At 45.9% G+C, this 19,101-nt stretch overlaps 1 pseudogene across 1 annotated transcript; it reads left to right on the forward strand.

Moving 5' to 3' along the window:
• The first annotated feature begins 14,740 nt into the window (after positions 1-14,740).
• On the forward strand, positions 14,741-15,696 carry LOC311530607 (olfactory receptor 14A16-like; annotated as a pseudogene). The gene has a single exon. The product of its transcript is annotated as an olfactory receptor 14A16-like (transcript).
• Positions 15,697-19,101: the final 3,405 nt, after the last annotated feature.

Genomic DNA, 19,101 nt, shown 5'->3' on the forward strand with positions numbered 1-19,101 from the left:
TGGATGGCGGATGTTCAGGGTCAGCAGACGTCCCTCACCCTCCTCCTCACTCTCCAAGCCCAAGGCAGGCTGCAGAGGGTGGTGACCTCAGGAGTTACCCTGCCCAGCCAGCAGGCAGGGTGATGACACGAGGGCGATCGACTGGCTGTGAAAACAAGAGTCTGTCTGATTGCCAAGGGACGGAGAATCTCAGCCAGCAGCAGGGGGGTGCAGAACACTGCCCTAGAGCGGAGGTGACAGCGCCTCCAGTATCCTGACATCCCAGCACTTTACACACCTTCCTGGAGCCTCCCAACCTCGCTGGGCTGTAGCGATGGGACCCCAACCCTACTGATGGCAAACGGGCCTCAGCTGCGAGCACAGGGTCACACTGTGTGTCAGAGCCATGGATGGACCCCTTCACTAACCACTGCCGCACACTCCCTCCCACAGCTGGCAATTGCAACCAGGCCCTAATGTCTGGTCCCCCTGCCTTTGAGAGGGAGGGTCACTCCTGCTTCCATTGCTGCCTACTGAACTGTGGGACTTTGGGCAAGTTGATCCCCCTCTCTATGGCTCTCTGGGACTCACATCCCTGAATGGGCTTTAAAAAAGACAATGGTTAAAGTTTGGCCCCAACTAGTTCTTGTTTCTTGAGACGAGCCATTTTATGAAAGTTTAGAATTCTTGACATTCAACACCTGGAAACATCCCTTTCTCCTTTGCAGACGGCCTTAACATCCCTTATCTCACCCAGGCTCACTGCTGCCTGGAGTTAGAGAATTGACCTTATTCCCATTGGACCTACCCAAGGTGTCACACAGCAAAGTGGTGATGGAGCCAGAAAGAGAAGACAACAGTCCTGACTCTTGTTCTGACTAACAGACAACAACCCCCCAGAGGCAGGGATAGAGCCCAGGAAATCAGGTGTGAACATTTTCATCAAACCATTTTCTGTCAGAAAATCTATTCAGGCAAAACCACTTTGTTTCTTGAAATCATAACAAGTGGGATGAAAATTCTTTGCAAAAATGTTTGTTTGCAAAACAAGAGCATCTCCTGTCTGTCACAGTGCATTAAACTCTCTCGTCGTACACAAAGGGGAGACACTATGACCTAGAAAATTAGATGAGATGCTTCAGTCTGAGCTAAGTAGTTGCTGCTCTTCACAATTTCAAAAGAATAAAATACAAATCCAATTGAATATTAGGTCATAATCTGCTATGGCTCAGTGTGATAGGACACCCCCTAGTCTGTGTTAGAGAGCTTATTCCTTCACCCACTTACTTCCCTGGTCCTTCTCGCATGAACAGAGAGCAACAATACCCGAAGTCCGAAGGTGCAAACAATTCGATGTTTATTGGGGTGAACTTCCAGCAAGCTTAAATACAAGTTCCTTTTTCCTTATTTTCGAATCCCTACTTACTTCCTGTTTGCCCCTAATTTATATAGTAATATTCTTAGCTATACCTTAACCAATCATTCTACTGAAATTTAACTAACCAATCCTAACATACTGTAACATGATTAGCTAACCAATTATATCCCACCACAATAATTAGATTACACCCAGCAAAATTAATTATACAGCAGACAGAAACAATCACAGAACAAGACAGAGATTATACAGACAAACAATAGCAAAGTGGGAACTATAATGACAAAACAATACAGAAGTGAGGATTTCACATCCCAGCTATTGATAAGTGAGTTCTTGCCAGACAGGATGCTATCAAACTAAGTTTCCTTTTACATTTTCTAGGCACTTCCCTTTCTCTGGAGGTGATAGGAATACAATCCTGTCCTGATAGTGCCTGACACCCAATAGCACCTTATTTCAATGTGACTAGTTTGGAATGTGAGGATGTGACTGTTCGCTTCCTAGCTTATGGCTGCCTCTGCTGCTTAGCCAAAGGCCTTAGCCTAAGAACAGGGCCTCAGACTGTCACAGTAAGAGAAGGACCTTACACTGGCAGACAGTGATTTTGATTCTTTCTTTTATACCTCTAACTAGCCAAGTGATAAGAATACACCTAAATTCTTAAAGTACAGGCCTTTACAGATAGGCCTGAATATCTATATCCTAACAAGAATTATAACATTCATAAACCAGTCGGAGAACACTTCAATCTCTCTGGTCACGCAATCACAGACATGAAGGTCGCTATCTTAAAACAAAAAAACTTCAAATCCAGACTCCAGCGAGAAACTGCTGAATTGGAATTCATTTGCAAATTGGATACTATTAATTTAGGCTTAAATAGAGACTGGGAGTGGCTAAGTCATTATGCAAGGTAGCCTATTTCCTCTTGTTTTTTCCTACCCCCCCCCCCCCAGATGTTCTGGTTTAACTTGGATTTAAACTTGGAGAGTGGTCAGTTTGGATGAGCTATTACCAGCAGGAGAGTGAGTTTGTGTGTGTATGGGGGTGGGGGGATGTGAGAAAACCTGGATTTGTGCTGGAAATGGCCCACCTTAATTATGCACATTGTAGGGAGAATGGTCACTTTGGATGAGCTATTACCAGCAGGATAGTGAGTTTGTGTGTGTGGATTTTGGGAGGGGGGTGAGGGGGTGAGAGAACCTGGATTTGTGCAGGAAATGGCCCAACTTTATTATCATGCACATTGTGTAAAGAGTTGTCACTTTGGATGGGCTATCACCAGCAGGAGAGTGAATTTGTGTGGGGGGGTGGAGGGTGAGAAAACCTGGATTTGTGCTGGAAATGGCCCACCTGATGATCACTTTAGATAAGCTATTACCAGCAGGACAGTGGGGTGGGAGGAGGTATTTTTTCATATTCTCTGTGTATAAATAAAGTCTGCTGCAGTTTCCACGGCATGCATCCGATGAAGTGAGCTGTAGCTCACGAAAGCTCATGCTCAAATAAATTGGTTAGTCTCTAAGGTGCCACAAGTACTCCTTTTCTTACTGCTCCAAGTGACACTCTTCAGTGGATCCCCAGCATCCACCCATGGTGAGGTAGGTGGGAGAGGATTGTTATTCGTCCTTGACAGAAGGAGAAACGAAGGCTGAGAAAGGAGCAGGGACTTGTCTTAGCTGATGCAGCCAGTCAGTAGCAGCGTTGCTCTCAAATGAGCTACAGACCAAAAGTTGTTCCTAGTAATTATTCAGCAAGTATTTCAGAAGAATTGGAATGTTCAAGAGGATCATGAACTGCTCCGAGACAATGAATGGAGAGCAGCATCCACATTGGTCAGACATATAACTGGTTGTGACTTATTTGCTTGGTCATAAAAGAGAACAACAAAGACCAGAGTTGCCTCCCTGTCAATAGCCCCCTCCTCAGCCAATCAAGGTTGAGACTTTGAGGGGTGGGAGGCTAAGGGTTCTCCTCAAATAGCCCAAAGAATGACCCTGGTCACCACCGAGGGGATCACTCTCAGAGCACTATTCCAATCTCACCTCTCTGTGAGGGCCTCCCACAACCCCCCACAGCCCCCTCTGTGGAGAAGAGCAGAGGAAAAGGACAAAGGAAGCAAGAAGAGAAAGGTAGGAGGGAGAGAGGAAAAAGGAAAACAAAAAAGAGAAACCCCAATGTCCCCAGTAATTCTAAGGGACAAAGTCCTAGGTCGGGAATAAAATACTGCCCCCACAATCTAATGTTTTCCTTTCCTAAAAATCAGCCGGCACCTGGTGGATCAGACTGAACAGGTTCCAAACCTCTCTGAGGCTCTTACTTTCTCTACAGGAACGTCTGTTTTCGAGCAAAACCACTAAAAGAAAAGGAGAAAACTCCGAAGTGGATCCTCCTTTTGCTCACGTACGTGAAAGTGAATGCTTTCTCAGTCCTCCAGGAGAGACCTCGAGAAGGGGACATGCTGAAGCAAAGCCACAGGGATCTCCGAGCTTGCCCCTGTCCTGCACCCGTGTCCTGCCTGGCTGATGTCAAGATCTCTCTGTGAGGTCATCGCCTCCCCACCACCTTTGTCCAATAGGCTGAGGTCCTGCCAAAGGCCCTTGTGATGTCACTGCCACACACACTCCTCCCTTGCAGTGCTGACGTCCTGCCGCTGTCCAGCCACGTTGGATGTTTGAGCTGCTTCCCCTGGATCACCCCACGCAATGACTCTTCCTTGTGGGGATGACACCGACTACACAGTAGAACACAGAGGTTCTTCCCCAGGCTGCAATTAGGTTTTCACAAGTTAGTCGACTTTATGGCCAGAAGGAACCGTTAGAGCATTTAATCTGATCCCCTGCGTATCCTAAGGCCTCCTGTATGTCAGAAGAGCTGGGCTTTTCTTTTACTCAGACATTTTCCAGAAAGGCTTCTCGTCTTTATTCAAAGAGATCAAGAGATGGAGAAGCCATATTTTCTCTTGGTACTTTGTGCTAATGACGAACCACCCTCTTACAAATCTGGGTCTTATTGTCATTATACTTTTTCTGATTTCTGTTTCCATCCATGGGGTCTTGTCATGTCTTTCTCTGCTACATAAAAGAGCCCTTTTATACTCAACATTTTCTCTCCATGAAGTCAAGCAACTCACTTCTCATTCTTCTCTTGTATATACTAAACAGATTGAGGTTTTTCAATGTCTCATTATAGGGCATCATTCCCATCACTCAGTTATGAATCTTTTCTGTACCCTCTCCAATTGTTTTAACATAATATTCAAAATGTGGACACAAAAACTGGATTCAACTTTCCAACACCAGTCTCACCAATGCTGTTTCACTTCCCTTTCCATACTCACCACTCTATCCATCCAAGAATGGCTTTAACCTTTTTTAACACAGTTTCACACTGACAGACCATGCTGAGCAGCTCGTCCACTATGGCCCCAAAATCCTTTTCAGGGTCACGGCTTTCCAGTGGATTGTCCCCCATTCTGTAGCGTGCCGCCTGACTCCTTTGTTACTGGAGTTATGGGGTTGCATTTGGCTTTATTAAAACCTAATTATTTAGTAAGTATTTTAGAAGAACTAGCCCATTAGAGGGAGAATCATGAATTACTCCAAGACAATGAATGGAGAAAAGCGGCAAGAACAGTCAAATACATGTTTGGTTATGGCCTATTTCCTTGGTCTTAAAAGAAGGTAACAAGGACCTGAGCCTCTTCTCTCACAATAGCCCCCAGCTCCCCCAATCAGTATTGAGACTCTGAGAAGCGGAAAGCTGAGAGTTCTCACCACATGAGAGGGAGTCCCTCTTAGAGCACCATTCCAGCCACATGTCTTTGGGAGGGCCTCCCGCAATGAGAGTTGGAATGCAAACCTCCCCCCGCCCAGCCCCGTCCCCAACTCCACAACTCCACACGCACAGACAGATCCTGGTGGTGAAAGGAAAGCAGGGGAAAAGGACAAAGATGCAAGAGAAGACGAGAAAGGAGGGAGAGACAGGAAAAGGGAAAACAAAAAGGAGAAACCCCAGTGTCCCCAGTAATTCTAAGGGACAAAGTCCTAGGTCGGAAATAAAATGCTGCCCCCACAATCTAGTGTTTTTCTTTCCCAAAAATCAACCAGCATCTGATCGATCAGACTGAACAGGTTCCAAACCTCTCCGAGGCTCTTACCTTCTATACAGGGACGTCTGTTTTCGAGCAAAACCACTAAAAGAAAAGGAGAAAACTCCGAAGAGGGTCCTCCTTGCGCTCACGAATGTGAAAGTGAATGCTCTCTCAGTCCTCCAGGAGAGACCTCGAGAAGGAGACGTGCTGAAGCAAAGCCACAGGGATCTCCGAGGTGTCCCCTGTCCTGCACCCCTGTCCTGCCTGGCTGATGTCAAGATCTCTCTGTGAGGTCATCGCCTCCCCACCACCTTTGTCCAATCGGCTGAGGTCCTGCCAAAGGCCCTTGTGATGTCACTGCCACACCCACCCCTCCCTTGCAGTGCTGATGTCCTGTCCCTGTCCAGCCACATTGGATGTTTCAGCCTCTTCCCCTGGATCACCCCAAGCAATGAGCATTCATTGTGGGCTCAAGCCGAACACAGTAAAACATCAGAGGCTTCTCCCCATGCTATGCTCAGTTTTTCATAAATTAGCAGACTTTATAGACAGAAGAGACAATTGGAGCATGTCATCTGACCCCCTGCATATCACATGCTTTCGGTAGAGCACAGTAGCTAGTTTTTGACTACACACGTTCCAGAAAGTCATCTCATCTTCATTAGAAGACATCAAGAGTTGGGGAATTCCCACCACTTCCCTTTCTAGTTTGTTCCTTTGGTGATTCATCCTCACTGTTGAATATGCGTGCCCTCTTTCGAATATGAATTGGTCTCTTTTGAGTTTCCAGCCACTGGGTCTTGTTGTGCTTTTCTCTGCTAGATTAATGAGCCCTATCCTACCCGATATTTTCTCTCCATGAAGTCACTTCAACACTTCAGTGATGTCACCTCCCAATCTTTTTTATCATCTAAACAGGCTGAGCTCTTTCAATAGCTCACTAGCAGGCACTTTTCTCCAGCCCTCAAAATGTTTCATTGCTTTTTGCTGCCCCATCTCCAATATTTCAAAATCTTTTTTCAAAGATGGACACCAAAACTGGATGCAGTATTCCAAGATCAGTCTTCCTCATGGTGTGTCACCTCCCTGTGCTCCTCACTGCTCTTTTCATACATCTAATGATGGCTTTAGCCCTGTTTACTACAGCATCACCCGGGGTGCTCATGTTGAATGTCTTGCCTAGCATGGCCCTGAAATCCTCTTCAGTCAGTGCTTTCCTGGATACACTTCCCCATTCTGTAGCTGTGGCCTGCATGCTTTGTCGCTAGCTATAGGACTCTTTATTTGGTTCTTTTCCAACTTGTTTTCTTTGAATGGGTCCAACTTATCAAGGGATCTGATTGCTCTGTGTCACTGCCCTCTCCTCAACATTAATTACCACTCTGCTACTATTTTATCACCCACCAATGTTAGCAGAAGTGATTTTTTTATTTGGGTTGCAGTTCATTGATATTTATTTTCAAGAATTAATCTCTGAGAGCCTCTTCATATCCCTAGTGCCCAGAACCTGCTCCACACAGCACAGCGAAAAAAGGCCGCCCTGCCCAGCTGTGCCCTCGCGACTAAGCACAGAACAAACGTAGGAGCTTGTGTCATCCATAGCTTCTGAACAACATGTGGGGGTCATCAGCTTACAAAGACACTCTAGACCGATAGCGTAGACAGGTCCCAAATGTATCTAAGTGTCCTGCATTGAAAAACAGGAGAGAAAAAAACAGAACCTTGAGTAGCTTTATTTTATAGTGGTGGAAACTGAGGCACACAGAAGCAAAGAGATTCGCTCATGGTCAAAAAGCCAGGAATAGAAAATGGCAGATCTGTTGATAGTCAGTCCTGGGCCCTAGCTGTGTTTGTCCTGGCCTCTCTGCTTCAGCTCCAGTAACAACCCGAGCCGAGGTTTTCTTCTTCTCCGTGTCCTTTAACTTCATGTCACTGGAGAAGAAAGATTTTTTCTGACCAACTGGATCGAACGCATGGAGATGTCTTTCCAGAAGATGTGATCTGGCTCAGTCCCATGTAGTAGGTTTTCTGGAGGAAGCACTCGGTGCCATTCTTGGGCCTGTGTTACACAGAAGATGGACAGAATGGTCCTTTCGGACCTTAATTTTTTTCTTTTGCTAGGAGGATAACGCTGGACATTTTCTCTCATTCACTTTCCTTTGGAATAATTTCAATCCAGTCCAAAGGATTTCCTCTTCCATTGTGTCTTCAGCACCTTTCCTAGCAAACAGTTACCGTTCGAGCACAGGTTTCCAGTTTCAGGCTGTCCCAGGGTGAGATGGCCATGAAAGGGGGAGTAGCTCAACTGAACCTATCCCCCGGGGAAGGGAATAAGTGCAGGCAGTCACATGAGAAGGAGTAGCATGTAACTAGGATCCAGGCCTGCTGGGCGATATAAGGACAGCCTGTGCTCAGCCAGGAGAGAGACCGGCAATGGGAGCAGGCCTGGGAGGGGCTTGGATAGTCCTTTCAAGGCAGTTTGGGTATAGAGTAGGGGATGGAAGAGCCAAGCTGCTAGGGTTGGGAGCTGGGCCTCCTGGCAGTGTCCAGGAACGAAAGCATAGCATCTGCCAGGAAGGGAGTCCCCACAGAGGGACACCGTAATCTCCCAAGGAGGGAAAAGGCTCTCCCTGCCATTTCTTAACCTCATGGGGTGTTCTCCTGCTCCGCCAACCCCAGCCCTATTTCACCATCTCCAGGTGCCTGAGGGAGCATGAACCAGAGACCATCCTGCAGCTGGGACAGAGAGGTTCATGACCTACCTGCCCATGGTGACCATGGTGCAGGACAGCCCTCAGGACATGCGAATGCAGCTCCAGATCTGGGAGCAGCTTCCCTTTGCTGGCACAAGACCTTGCAGGTTGCGGGGGGTGAGACAGGCACTAACTTTTGGTAACCCTCAGTGGGATCAGAGGGTAATGGTTTGTAGAAAGTGGTGTTGGAGAGCTTTACAAAAACTAGGCAAGCCATTTACAACACACACTTTGCTTCTCTACAAAAGAAAAAGGACACTAAACGATCTAAACTACTACATGCCACAAAGGGCCACAACAGTGGTTCCCTTAACCCACCCAGCAATATTGTTAATCTATCCAACTATACTCTTAGCCCAGCAGAAGAATCTGTCCTATCTCGGGGCCTCTCCTTCTGCCCCTCCACCTCCACGAACACGATACCGTTCTGTGGTGACCTAGTATCCTATGTTCGACATCTCCGACTCAAGGAATATAACACACCTCTGAACAACATACTAACCCACAGAGACCTTCCTACCAGCACTACAAAAAGAAGGATTCTGGGTGGACTCCTCCTGAAGGTCGAAACAACAGACTGGACTTCTACCGAGAGTGCTTCTGCCAACGTGCATCGGCTGAAATTGTGCAAAAGCAACATCACTTACCCCATAACCTCAGCTGTGCAGAACACAATGCCATCCACAGCCTCAGAAACAGCTCAGACATCATAATCAAAAAGGCTGACGAAGGAGGTGCTGTCGTCATCATGAATAGGTCGGAATATGAACAAGAGGCTGCTGGGCAGCTCTCCAACACCACTTTCTGCAAGCCATTACCCTCTGATCCCACTGCGGGTTACCAAAAGAAACTACACCATCTGCTCAAGAAACTCCCTGAAAAAGCACAAGAACAAATCCGCACAGACACACCCCTAGAACACTGACCAGGGGTCTTCTGTCTGCTACCCAAGATCCATAAACCTGGAAATCCTGGACGCCCCATCATCTCAGGCATTGGCACCCTAACAGAAGGATTGTCTGCTTATGTAGACTCTGTCCTCAGGCCCTACGCTACCAGCACTCCCAACTATCTTCCAGACACCACTGACTTCCTGAGGAAACTACAATCCATCGGTGATCTTCCTGAAAACACCATCCTGGCCACTATGGATGTAGAAGCCCTCTACACCAACATTCCACACAAAGATGGACTACAAACCATCAGGAACAGTATCCCCGATAATGTCACGGCAAACCTGGTGGCTGAACTTTGTGACTTTGTCCTCACCCATAACTATTTCACATTTGGGGACAATGTATGTTAGGGGGCTTATTCCTTCACCCACTTACTTCCCTGGTCCTTCTCGCATGAACAGAGAGCAACAATACCCGAAGTCCAAAGGTGCAAACAATTCGATGTTTATTGGGTTGAACTTCCAGCAAGCATGATTCCAGTTTCCTTCCTTAGTATCCTCCTTCCCAGCTCTGACACCACAAAGCCTTACACCTGTGTCCCTGTTCCCATTCCTGCCCTTAGCCAAACATGATTCCAACTTCCTTACTCCCATTCCCTGTTCCCATTTCCCCCTTTAGCAAAACATGATTTCAATTTTCTTACCCCCATTCCCTGTTCCCATCTCCCCCTTTAGCAAAACATGATTCCAATTTTCTTACCCCCATTCCCTGTTTCCATCTCACACACCCACATGCCCACCCCCACCCACACCCAGTCACTTCCTCATTGACTACAGATTATATAGTAAAACTTGAGTTCTGCTTAGCTATACCTTAACCAATCATTTTCCTGAAATTTAACTAACCAATCCTAACATATTGTAACATGATTATGTAACCAATTATATCCCACCACCTTAATTAGTTTACACCCAGCAAAATTAATTATACAGCAGATAGGAACAATCACAGAACCAGACAGAGATTATACAGACAAACAACAGCAAAGTGGGAACTATAATGACAAGACAATACAGAAGTGAGGATTTCACATCCCAGCTATTGATAAGTGAGTTCTTGCCAGACAGGATGCTATCAAACTAAGTTTCCTTTTACATTTTCTAGGCACTTCCCTTTCTCTGGAGGTGATAGGAATACAATCCTGTCCTGATAGTGCCTAACAGCCCAATAGCACCTTATTTCAATGTGACTAGTTTGGAATGTGAGGATGTGACCGTTCGCTTCCCAGCTTATGGCTGCCTCTGCTGCTTAGCCAAAGGCCTGAGCCTAACTGTCACAAACTGTCACAGTAAGAGAAGGCCCTTACACTGGCAGACAGTGGTTTTGATTCTTTCTTTTATACCTCTATCACTAGCCAAGTGATAAGAATACACCTAAATTCTTAGAGTATAGGCCTTTACAGACAGGCCTGAATATCTATATCCTAACAATGTATACCTTCAAATCAGCGGCACTGCTATGGGTACCCACATGGCCCCACAGTATGCCAACATTTTTATGGCTGACTTAGAACAACGCTTCCTCAGCTCTCGTCCCCTAACGCCCCTACTCTACTTGCGCTACATTGATGACATCTTCAACATCTGGACCCATGGAAAAGAATCCCTTGAGGAATTCCACCATGATTTCAACAATTTCCATCCCACCATCAACCTCAGCCTGGACCAGTCCACACAAGAAATCCACTTCCTGACTCTACGGTGCTAATAAGCAACGGTCACATAAACACCACCCTATACTGGAAACATATTGACCGCTATACTATTGGCCTTGATAGAACTACCTGCCCATGGTGACCATGGTACAGGACAGCCCTCAGGACATACAAAGGCAGCTCCAGATCCGGGAGCAGCTTCCCTTTGCTGGCAGGAGACCTTGCAAGTTGAGGGGGGTGAGACGGGCACTAACATGGGCATGGAAATTTGGGGAACAGGACAGAGGCCGGGGCGGGGCATGGAGGGCAGGGACCTGGGAAGAAAGAGAGAAGATCAACTACTTTCTGAATGTGGGTCAGAATTATCTCCACTCTAGAGAGTGGGAAATTGAGGTGCCACGTGGGAGCGGGATTGACATTTGGCCGAGCTTCTGAAGAATCGCTACAGCCAAAATAGAAAAGCTATTAAGTATCAGAAGAAGATGAATCATGGAATTCAGAGTTCAGGGCTGACCAGCAAAGATGTCGTATATGTCATAAACCAGTCTGCGCTCTGCCACCTCCTTGGTCTTGGAGACAGGGGTCCATCCCTTGGACAGGGGTTAAAGAATCTTTCTCTCAGACACACAACTGTGAATAGTTTGGAAAACAAACCCTCCTTATAATGTTGTTCACTGGCCCTGCTAGAAACTCCACCCTCCAACCATTGTGAACCAGGACCAGGGACACCATTCCACTCTCCTGTCTACAGGTACCTGTGCACCCGCAGACATTGCAGCTGGCACATGCATTGGTGCAGGCTCTGTCACGGAGCTGGATGAATCACCCTGCTGGCCCACATACCCAGCATTCTCTCCCTGAGCAATCCGTCCCGCTGTCTGCTCCACCTCTCTTCATCCAGGAACCTCTAGAGCAGTCTCTCTTGATGGATTGTGTCCTTCTCCTCCTTGGCTCTTTTGGAAGCCAGGTGCTTTTGGCTTCTCTTTGCCTCTATTGGCAAACCTCCTGCACGGTCCTCATTCTTCTGGCCCACTGCTGGCCACTTGTAGCACCCGCAGTCCCACGCAGCAGTCTTGGCCCAGCAGGTGTGCAAGTGTCTTCCAGTGGAAGGAAACAGAGGCTATATTCATTGTACTGCCTGGGGTGGGGGGAAGAATCCCGCACTTTGCTTTCTGTCTGTCCACACTGTGGAATGCTTCTAGATCACTCTTTCATAAATTCTCGTGTACTCTCCATCTCACTTCCGTGCCTGGAAGATTCACAGAGGCACAAGCAACCTGTCTTCCGACAAAAAGAAAAGGAGTACTTGTGGCACCTTAGAGACTAACCAATTTATTTGAGCATGAGCTTTCGTGAGCTACAGCTCACTTCATCGGATTCATACCGTGGAAACTGCAGAATTATCAAATCACTTTTGATAAGCTACTACCAGCAGGAGAGCGAGTCCATGTGTGTATGGGGTGGGGGGGGGGGTGAGAAAACCAATTTTGCGAATACAGACTAACACGGCTGTTTCTCTGAAACCTGTCTTCCGACAGTGGCCAATGCCAGGTTCTCCAGAGGGAATGAACAGAACAGGTATTCATCAAGTGATCCATCTCCCGTTGACCATTTCCAGCTTCTGGCAAACAGAGGCTAAGGACACCATTCCTGCCCATACTGGTTAATAGCCATTGATGGACCTTTCCTTCATCAATTTCTAGAGTTATTTTTTGAACCCTGTTATAGTCTTGGCGTTCACAACATCCCCTGGCAAAGAGTTTCACGGGTTGACTGAGCATCAACCTCTTGTTTTATTTTAAATCAATTACAGATAATTAAGACGCTGGATCTGGCTGACGCAGAGTAGGCTGAAGTTGTGTTTTGGGGACCTTTACCAATCCTGGCTCTGACTTTGGGGAATCCCTTAATATTTTAGAACTATCAGAAAACCAAGTAATTTTCCAGGCATGTGATAGGATCACATCAAAGTACACGGAGGAGCTATTGAGGGCAATGGTGTGTGAACAGCACATCAGTGAGTGCAATGGTTTTATGAGATACCGGGGACAAGGGGAGGGTGACCTACAAAAGCTCTCTCTACCCAAACATTTGAAAAAGTCATCCAGAATTCATGCTTCAAAAAAAATTTCCAACTATCACCTTCCAGGAGCGGAAGGAAATCAGGACAAAAAGTAACAAACTTTTGAATTAGAATTCAGTCTTCTGCAGACTGCAGAGTGGATTCTCTCTAACCCTCCTCCCGAGCCCAGCAACAGAGATGCCAGGATGACACAGGGCAAAAGAATGTCTGCTACATGAAGCATCATCTAAAGTCACCTTCCAAGGAGTTCAAGAGAAACCAGGATAAAATCAAGGATTCAAAATTCCTATTGTTACTGCTAGGTGGGGTAATAATTTGCTACCCAAAGAATACATCTGAAGAATTAGATAAAAGTACCAATAGAACAAAAAGCTCTACTTGCAGAAATAGCCCCTCAGGCCTGCTAGGCTTGTTAGCCGTTAACAGTATGGAATGCTGTACCTTCAAGGGTTTCCCCCCTCTGTTTGGACTTGTGATGAGGAATACAAATCCCACACTGGGCAAGAAGGGGTTAAGGAACTGCTCTGGCCTCAGCCAGACCCACCCCAACACATCTGCAGGGTAGGCACAGACCGGAGGGAGGATTTAAAAGGGAGCAGAACAGCTCACTTGTGGGCAGACCTGGCAAGAGGAAGGTCCTTTATCTGGCAGATCCTGAGGGAAGGCTGGCTCTGTCCCTCAGCAACAGCCTGAAGGTCCCTCCCTGACATGGGCGGCGAGTTCTATGGGCCTGTGGAGCCCGGGCACCAGGAATATTCCTGTCCCAGGGGTCCGGCTCCACCAAAGTTTCCAACTTCCCCCCCCCAACACACACACTCCCCCCACACTTCCCCCGGCCCCACCTGCTGCCCCCGGGCAATTTAAAACAGCCCGGGGGCTCCCGCCGCCACCCACAGCGCAGCAGGGCTGAGCGGCTTCCTGCGCGCTCGTTGGAACTTTTGCACCGAGTTTTCAGTTTCTTTAAAAAAGAATCCCAAAATGTTTGAGGGAAACAGACAGGTTCTAAGATGTTGTTGCTGGCGGTATTGTTTAGCTGAAAAAACAATCTCCATTAAAAAGAACCCAGCTAAAAATTTCCAACCAGCAGTAAATGTTAAATAAACTGAGGAACATTAATAGTGCCTGACAAGAGCCTGATTTCAAACTCATTGATTCGATCTCATCTCTGTGATTTCTCTTTCAAGGGGATAGTTGTGTGGAGGTAACAATTGAATAAGCAGTAAAGTTGGCAGCACACAGAATGTTTTTTACAGAAGAGCCCCTTTAAACCCTGGGTTAGAGTTGAACCAAGCAGCCAAAGCCTGTCTATCCTGACCCCGTTCAAGGACACACGGGAGCTGATTGGGAGTAGAACCTAGAGTTCCTGGACTAGCTCCACACTGCTGCTGGCTGAGTATAAATGGTGTAAATGGGTGTACAGAACTTACACAGAAGACACGGGGCTGTGTTGGCATTTTATTCTATTAGATTCATGCCCAAGTGGTAAGCTTGGTGTTGGTCGCAATGGAGGAACCTTCTTTGCAAGACCTGTTAGATTTGGAGCGTGCTTTGTTCCATCCTTCATTCTGCATTTTATCAAGCCACACCTTGTGCCGAATCCTCAGATTGGGTAAAGTGATGAAGGAGGTTACACAAGTGTGATAATATTACTGATTGATTGTCAGAGGTGAGGAGCACTAACAACACCTAGTCATTGTAAGTGATGAGCTCTATGTACCTTTGACATTCCTAGAATGAGATATTAGGGAAAGGAGAAACAGGGCCATTCCCTCTGTCACTTTAGTCCTGATCATTGTCCTTCTCATTCCCTCCACAGCCATCACAGTGTACTGAGGAAGAAAATGTCCAACCAAACCTCCATGATCGAATCCTTTCTCCTGGGATTCTCTGATGTTCGGGAGCTGCAGATTTTACAAAGCAGTGGTGTTTCTACTGCTTTACCTGATATCCCTGCTGGGGAACCTTCTCATCATCACAGCCATAGCCCGCAACCACCACCTTCACAACCCCATGTACTTCTTCCTGATGAATCTGTCCATCCTAGACTGTGGTTCCATCTCTGTCACCATTCCCAAATCTATGGCCAATTCCCTCATGAACACAAAATCGATTTCTTATTCTGGATGAGAAACCCAAATCATTTTTTCTTATTCTTTGCTTCAGCAAATTTTCCCTTACTAACCATCATGCCGTACGATCAATACATTGCCATCTGCCAACCATTGCACTGGAGACAGTAATGAACAGAAGAGCTTTCGTACAAATGGCAGCCAGTGCCTGGATCAGTGTTATTCTCTACTCTGCAGTGCACACCGGGAACACGTTTGCAATATCCTTCTGTGGAGGCAACGTGGTGGACCAGTTCTTATGTGAAATCCCCCAGCTCCTCTACCTCGCCTGCTCTGACTTGTATCTCAGGGAAATTGTTGTTATTTCTTTTCATGTGCTTTTAGGTTTAATCTGCTTTGCTTTTATAATTGTGTTGTATGTTCAGATCTACAAAACAGTGCTGAAAATCCCTTCGGAGCAGGGCCAGCATAAAGCCCTCTCCACCTGCCTCCCTCACCTCACTGTGGTCTCCTTATTCCTTTTCACGGGCACCTTTGCCTTCCTGAGACCAACCTCCAACTTGACCTCAGATCTGAATCTCTTGGTGGCTGTTCTCTATTCTGGGTTGCCCCCAATGATGAATCCGATAATCTACAGCATGAGAAACAAGGAAATGAAAGGTGCACTGAGTAAACTGATAGGTTGGAGGTTATTCGGCAAGAATATAATGTCTATATTTCTCCACTGATCACAAGATCATTCTGTGTTTCTTTATAAATAGAATCATCTGATGACATTATTGCCTTCATGAGAACATACTTTGCAATCTTTTTATGCAGAATTGGGTATTTGCATTCATAAAAATCCAGACAAATTTAACCCAAGAAAATTGGAGTTACTCTAGGTTTACATCAATGTAATTAAGATTGGAATCTATCTATCTATGTACCGCTAGACATCACCATTCTATGTGATAATCAGTAGCCATAGCAAAGTTCCTAGTGGGTTCTCTGGCTCTTCTTTGTCAGGATAATAACTCTGATGGAGGTATCAACACATTTGTTCTTTGGTTTTTGTTTATTTGTCAGTTTTTTAGTTTAATTTTGTTGAGTTGTTTGTTGTTTTTATTTGTTTCTTTGTTCCAGGTGGGTTTGCAGGTGGGAAGGCCTGTTGAGACGGTGAGAGTTTAGCCTGACAGGATTTTCAATGTTTGCCTTCTCTTGAGAGTGTTCATATGTCATCTCTTTGATGGGATTTTCTGAGTGAGCTGAAGGTTTGCTCCCCACAATGATAAAAGGGTGCAAAAGAAGTTTCTGCATGGCTAAGTTCCTCCTGACTCGATTATGTATATACTGTTGGGATATTGTTGTATTATGAATGATGTGTTAGGGGAGAAAGAGCCTCAGGTAGCTGTCTTTTATTATTTTAACCTGAAGAAGAGCTCTGTGTAACTCAAAAGCTTGTCCCTCTCACCAACAGAAGATCTTCCAATTAAAGTTATTACCTCACCCATCTTCTCTGTGTAAGAGCTGTGCCATTCTTGCTATGGTGCAAAGACTGTTTTGAAGAGAAACTTTTTCCAATGTTTTCTAAAGAAAATCCAACTTGGGAGAATGAGGCCAAGTTTGGATCCCATTGAAGTCACTGAGGTTTAGCCCCTCACTTCAAAGAAATTAGGATTTGGCCAAGAGCCTGTCTACACAAGGATCCAGAATTGGCTGACAGACCCCTGGAGAAAGTGAGTGTGACAGAAATGTAAGGGTCTGATATCCCAGCTCATCTGAACCAGCACCAATGTAGAGTAAACACATTCACATCACCAATTTAATACTTCTGAGGTTCTGGCCCAAAGTCTCTGGGCTACACTCAGCAGCGACATGAACACTGGCGTAAGTTACTTGGTTGGGATCATTTTGTTCTAGCCTTGATGTAAGTGGAAAAGTGCCGTCACATGCACTTATCTGGTGTTCCATACGCTATCCCATGTAGATCTAATTCATTTCCAAGCTGAGAAAGGATCTCAGAAGTTGTTACTATTAGAATACCATCTTTGTGCATGGTTCTGTACACTACATATATGACGGACAAAAACAGATCATGTGATTAGATAGAGAGACAGACAGATAGGATCATTTATTCTCCTAACACACAACCTCATTTAGTTATAATGACAGATTTCTCTTTAATTGTGAATTATGTTAGCTAGCTAGCTAGATAACAAATCATGGATGAAAATTATTGTGCTTCTTCCTGTTAATGATCGTCTTTGTCCACTTCATGATTCTCTTATAAGTACTCATTATTAAACATTATTTAGCAAAGATTGTTTATGACTCTGTCTTACTCCATTGCTCATTTACAAAGAGCTCATCAAAAGTACTCGGTGTTTAGACTTCCAGGTGTTTTGACTGGATACATTTTAAACATGCTGGTTTTTGTTTCTCTGAATAAATGAACATATCACACATGGGTTCCTGAAAAACCAGGGCTCTAATTCTCAGCTGGTTTAAATTGTCATCGCTCTGTTGAAGTCAATAGATCTCTGAGAATTTACACCAGCTGAGGCTCTGGTCCAAACACATGAGTGGCCCCATTGAAGGTTTAAAGAAAAACTTATACTTAAGTCCCTGTTGGTTATGGGATAGGGCTATGGATACGGCTGACGGATAACCCCAAACGGGTGTCAGACCCTGACACTGTGCAAGGTACTCTCCTTTCCCAGTCAAATAAAGCCCTGCAATTGGTGCACTGGAATTATTCTCCCTTTCTGGGTTCTGGATGATTAACATGAAATAACAGTTTATCCCAAAGCCAGAATCTCTGGGTCTTCTTCTCCAGACTCACCAGTACAGTGTGCTGCTTCCTCACCAACCTCTCCCTCCTGGACGTCCTGCTCACCAGCATGGTCATCCCCATGGTGAGCAATCAGGAGACGAGTTCCTTCCCTAGCTACCATGCCCAGGCCTACTTCCACTGCCTGATGGACTGCATGGAGTTCTTCTTCTTTGATATCATGTCCTCAGACTTCGAAATGGCATCTCATACCTGCTGCAATACCTCACTATCATGAGCAATCGGATCTGCCTCTGCCTGATGGCTGCCTCATGGCGAGGGGTAACATTTGCAAAAGCACTTCTGTGACAAGTGCAACATGCCTTAGTCACTCAGGCCAGATTTTTAAAGGTATTTAGGTGCGTTGTGAGATCTTCAAAAACATCTTATCACTTAACACCCATTGATTTCTATAGGTATTAAGCATCTAGGTTCTTTAGGTAATCCTCCACAGGCACCTAAATATCGTTAAAAATATGGCCGTATTATATGTAGAAGTGCCAAAGTCATGTTTGAAAATAAAACTTTGGTACCTAAATAAGTGGGTGAGGGATGATAATTTTACCCAGTGGCTGTAAATGAAGGAGAATCTGTGTGTGTGTAAGTGTGTGTGTGTTTATATGAGAAGAAGAGGGAGAATGTCTAGCGAGACAAGGTAGAGCCAGGTCTACACTGGAAAAGTTTTGCTGATATAGCAATACAAACAAACTCTCCTACTGTAAATGGACTAGTAGTTTTGCTGCTATTACTTTCACTGGTTCTCTGAGGGTATGTCTACACTACGGAATTAGGTCGAATTTATAGAAGTCGGTTGTTTAGAAATCGGTTTTATATATTCGAGTGTGTGTCCCCCCACAGAAAATGCTCTAAGTGCATTAAGTGCATTAACTCGGCGGAGTGCTTCCACAGTACCGAGGCTAGAGTCGACTTCCGGAGCATTGCACTGTGGGTAGCTATCCCACAGTTCCCGCAGTCTCCGCTGCCCATTGGAATTCTGGGTTGAGATTCCAATGCCTGATGGGGCTAAAACATTGTTGTGGGTGGTTCTGGGTACGTATCGTCAGCCCCCGTTCCCTCCCTCCCTCCATGAAAGCAAGGGCAGACAATCGTTTCGCGCCTTTTTTCCTGAGTTACCTGTGCAGACGCCATACCACGGCAAGCATGGAGCCCGCTCAGGTAACCGTCACCCTATGTCTCCTGGGTGCTGGCAGACACGGTACGGCTTTGCTACACAGTAGCAGCAACCCCTTGCCTTGTGGCAGCAGACGGTACAGTACGACTGGTAGCCGTCATTGTCGTGTCTGAGGTGCTCCTGGCCACG

The sequence above is a fragment of the Lepidochelys olivacea genome (assembly GCF_965140295.1).
Source record: "Lepidochelys olivacea isolate rLepOli2 genome assembly, chromosome: 14".
Taxonomy (NCBI): domain Eukaryota; kingdom Metazoa; phylum Chordata; order Testudines; family Cheloniidae; genus Lepidochelys; species Lepidochelys olivacea.